Below are 4,705 nucleotides of genomic sequence, written 5' to 3'. Positions count from 1 at the left end.
GGAATGTTTAGTCCCGCCACCCTCTGTTAGTGGGTTGCCACTACATTATAACTCTAACACCATTCACACATTTATACTGTATTTGGGGTGAAATCCTTTAGTCATTATTCTTAAAATACAAATTAATCTAACAATCCACCCCTTTGACTAAATGTTTTCACATTCAGGATAAATGTATTTTACAAGCATGATTAATCTCAGAGATTACGTCAGAACTAATAAACATTTCATCCAATTGCGGTCTTTCAGGGTCCAAATCCTCGTCATCCACCAAGCCTGGAGGATCGTTTTTCACATTCCCCTGGTCAGAGTCCGGAGTCAGTCCATCTCTCATCATTGTTTAGATACCGCATTTCACCAACGCCTGACTCACCAATCCTCGGACACAGGGAACAAGACAACAACCACATAATACAAGAATACCCATACAAACACTGACCGCTCCTAAGATGGTGGCTGCTATGGTTTTCCATTTACCAAACATTTCATCAAACCACCCTATCCACGATGTAGTACTAACTTCTGAGTTCTCAGTTCATTCTTCACTTAGTGCAGTTAATTCTGTAAGAGCTCTGGTGACTGTCCCATCCAGAGTGGTGTTGTTAGGGATAAATGTGCAACAATGGCTTATCATTCCATAGACACCGGCCCTTTCTGCCTGATCTAGAACCAACCTCTACTAAGTTATGAGCGGGATGGCGGATAATTGCTCTGAGATCCCCTTTACTGCATCTCTAGTCTGGTTAATAAATCGTTGTTGGTTGTAATAGATATAATTTATCCAATCCACATTCTTGTTTATTTTCACCCACCTGAAAAATTTTGTGGTAAAACCCTCCCATATTTGATTCATAGGTTTGTATTCGTCTGGAACACCCCTGGGGATGCCTATACCATTTATCCAAATTGGGCTATTTCCTTCCTGACCTATATTTCTCCTCCTCCTGATTATTCTTCCTGTCACTGGTCTTTGATGACTAATTCTTTTTTCCCCCTCCCTTCCTTATCTAAATCAGTCACATTAATTATCTCCTTACAGCCATCAAAATCACCTAAGTTACGGGTGCCATTTCTATGTCTGTAACACTGGTATTCGCCAGGAGTTAAAGTGAATCTAGGTGGGCTGGCCGAGTAAGTCAACTTTGCCAGCCCAATCCCTGTGAAATTGGGCTCTTTTTGATTGGACCCCAGGTCTAATACACAGGGAAACATTGCCTTTGGCATTGGGGCGGTCAACATTGTCAGTCGCCCAATAGAGCATACATAACAATTGGTCTCCCCCAAGGCTCTAGCGGTGTACTTCATCCACTTTAACCAGAGATTCTCATCAGGGACCCCCTCCACTTCCCCTTGGTTCCATTCTTGGAGGAGAAAATCTTTCATAGTGGACGGGTTAGTCGAATTGACTCCGTCATCCCTTGACTGATCTACTCGGCTATTGCTATTAATGGATTAATGACAGTACCTGTCCTCCATATCTTTTGACTCCATCAAATGTAATCTTAGACAAGTATCCCGTCCGTATTCGTCCGCGCAAGCCCAGTAAGTTCTTTTCATGTCCTCTGTAGTGACCTTTACTATTGTTACTACCATCTCCGTGGGGATGTCGTTATACCTTCTTATCCTCCATCTGGACGTCCAGCCCCCCATCTCATCTCTCCGTCCCCCAGTATGTCTAAATACCTGAGCCCAGGAACAATCCGCCAAAGGAGCTGAACATAAATACAATGGGATCTTATAATCCCACGTTGCTTGCTTATCCGCCCTGATAAGATCCCTAATCCTAATTTTGAATCTTACTCCCCACCCCTTCTCTGACTCCTATTTTGTAGATCACTCGCCCTTGACGGTCAGTATGTCGGGTCGCTTCCCTTTTATTTCTTAATAATGGTAAGGCCATAGCGTAATTGGTGCGAGGTGGTGGTGGATCTTGACATACGAAGACTATTGCCGAGACTATGATGCAGCTCAGGGTCACCCATATTCCCAAAAACCGCCAACCCTCTCCTGCCTTTAGTCCTTCTGCTTGGTACCACCCCATACTCACACCCTAAGAACACACTACAGTGATGATAGGTCGGGGTAGGAGATCTTCGTTAACAGAGGTGACCCCCGGACCCTATTGGTCTAGTTCTTCTCTCCAACTCTGCGTGTGTTAAGTGGTGCTTGTATGTGGTCTTACCCTCTTGCAGTGGGTAACATGGACCCAGGTTGCTCTCTCTGCTATTCTAATGGCAAAGGCGGTGACCAACAAAACCTGATAGGGCCCTTCCCAACAGGCCTGCTTCCAGTTTTTCTTCTTTAGGGACTGGATGCTCACCAGTCACCTGGTTAGATAGAGTGGGTCACCTTCTCCTTTAGTTCACCTGTGGGGCACAAAACCTCTGACATACGGGTGTGGTTAATAAACTATCTTCACACATGTTCAGATTAATCTAACAATTTCTGACTGCATTCTCTTTCTAGACTGTATCTAAAAAAATGTTTTCTTTCTTTTTTTTTTTTTTTTTTAAGTATTTTGTCCTCTCCTTCGTATATTATTTAATCCTACCATTAGCCTCTTCCCCCCTCTTGACACATAGTTCTGCTCATGTGTCAATATTACCACCTACCTACACAATCACTTAGGTAATTTATCAACCAATTGCCATGCCTTTCATTTTTGAGACTGTCTTTTGCTTCTTTATTGCTCCTCCCACTTCCTTTGTCTTTTATGGCGGCTAAATTCGACTTTCATTCAGTTCAGAATCAATTAGTAATCCAATCAATCAATCTCTTATCTTGTAAAAACACTTATGTTTAGTTCAAACTCTGTTCTACCTGAAGACTGATTGTTGGACATGACAAGTCCATATTTAAATATTTCAAACCTAACACAACCCCCCCTCCTGCTGTAATCAATCAAGAAGATAGCAAAGGAGAGACAGGTTTTAGCCTGAACTCTGCTTCATCCTGGTGCCGCTCCCTTCACAATGTTTGAAGAGAGACAAAAGACAGCCATGGATTGAAGTAAGAGCAAGCACTTCGACCCTAGGTCACCTAAGTCTTCTGCCTAGCAACAAAGAATAAAAACCTCTATGTTCGTGATTAACCCAGTTATATCTAATAGCCCACCAAAAAAACAAAACATCACCATCTTTAAATCACGACCAATGTCATATCCCTCTTTACTCTCTACCATTTGGGTAACATCCCTGATATATGTATGAAAAGCTAAGACTGTTTGGGAAGAGAGCAACAAAATAAACTGTTCTTCCTCCTCAGAGTTCCAAATGATTTTACCATGGGCTGCCATTGCCTTCCCATAGATAAGATCACTTAATTTACCAGTATGCAGTACATAATGGAGTACCCAAGCTTTACAGCAGTCTATCATTACCAAAAAGCTCATCATTCTTCATCTATTTTTTTGGGACATCTAGTCCCTATCTTCCTGATCTTATTGCTAAATCAATGATCTAGGCAATAGCTGTTTCGCCTTAGATTGTACCTTCCTCTGATTACTGCAGCTCATTGCATTAATTTAGTTTCAAATATCACCCAACAAACCGTTCCATCCCACAGCATAGTAAACACCACCTATGAACTGTTGAAAATCCCCTAAATTCAACATAACAACCCTTTATAAACATCATGCTGGGTGTGTTTTTTATAAAAAATTTTAAACCCAATTGAAAAACGATTAGTTACCGGAGTGTAACTCCAGTTATATGAGTGGAGCGGAGCCCCATAGGGGAGCTCTGCTCCTAGTGGTTTACCCTCTGCCCTAAGGCAGCATCAGCCTGAGACAAAATTATGCACACACCTGCAGCCAATAGGAGTACAGGTGTCCCTATAAGAGGGGGACCACTAGGAGCAGAGCTCCCCTCAATCTGCCTCCCGAGATATTTATCTTCAGCGAGACTAGAGAGGGTCGGCAGGGCCTTAAGTCCTATGGGGCTCCGCTCCACTCATAGAACTGGAGTTACACTCCGGTAACTAATCGTTCTATATCGTGGAGCTCCGCCCCATAGGGGAGCTCTGCTCCTAGTGGTTTAAGGCGGAGCGTAGCGCTCCAAAATGTACTCCCTGCCGAGCCTAACACTTCCCATTAAAAAATGAAAAGGTCAAGCCTAGCAATGGCTGCAACCAATTCCCGCAGTACTGCAACTAAGAACCCATACGGGCGTCACAATATACCGCGTCATCGGTTAAAGACCCGCCCCACCTAGTTCAATGGCAATGCCAATGACTAATGGGCAGATCACCAGAATAGAAGCCATACTAATCTGTACTAGCAGATAGATGTGCCTCAATATCCTGTGAAAACACTACCGACCACTAATGGAATGACACCAAGTGTCACTCTACATTGTGTACACGGTAGACCGCCTCACTCACTCAATGGAATCCCAGAGATTAGTGGGCAGGAACAAAACATGGGTCATACTAAACTGAACAATCAGATAGATGACCTCACATTCTGTCAAATCAATACATGCCTCTACTGTACTGAACCTGTCAGTCAGGAGTCATGCCACAAGATATGCTTTCCTATCCAAAGCGGACCTGATGGAAATCTGTGTCCATCGTCCTGCTTTTTCCCTCTCCTTCTAGCTCAAGATTCCCCTTCAGCTAAGCTGAGTACAAATCGAGCCAAAGAGATAGAAAGCCTATCTATCAAAAAACATGTTTTCCTAACCAAAGCGGACCTGATGGAAACCTG

The sequence above is a fragment of the Coregonus clupeaformis genome, chromosome 8 (genome assembly GCF_020615455.1).
Source record: "Coregonus clupeaformis isolate EN_2021a chromosome 8, ASM2061545v1, whole genome shotgun sequence".
Lineage (NCBI taxonomy): Eukaryota > Metazoa > Chordata > Actinopteri > Salmoniformes > Salmonidae > Coregonus > Coregonus clupeaformis.
The sequence above is the reverse complement of the archived record's forward strand: the minus strand, read 5'-3'. Positions refer to the sequence as shown.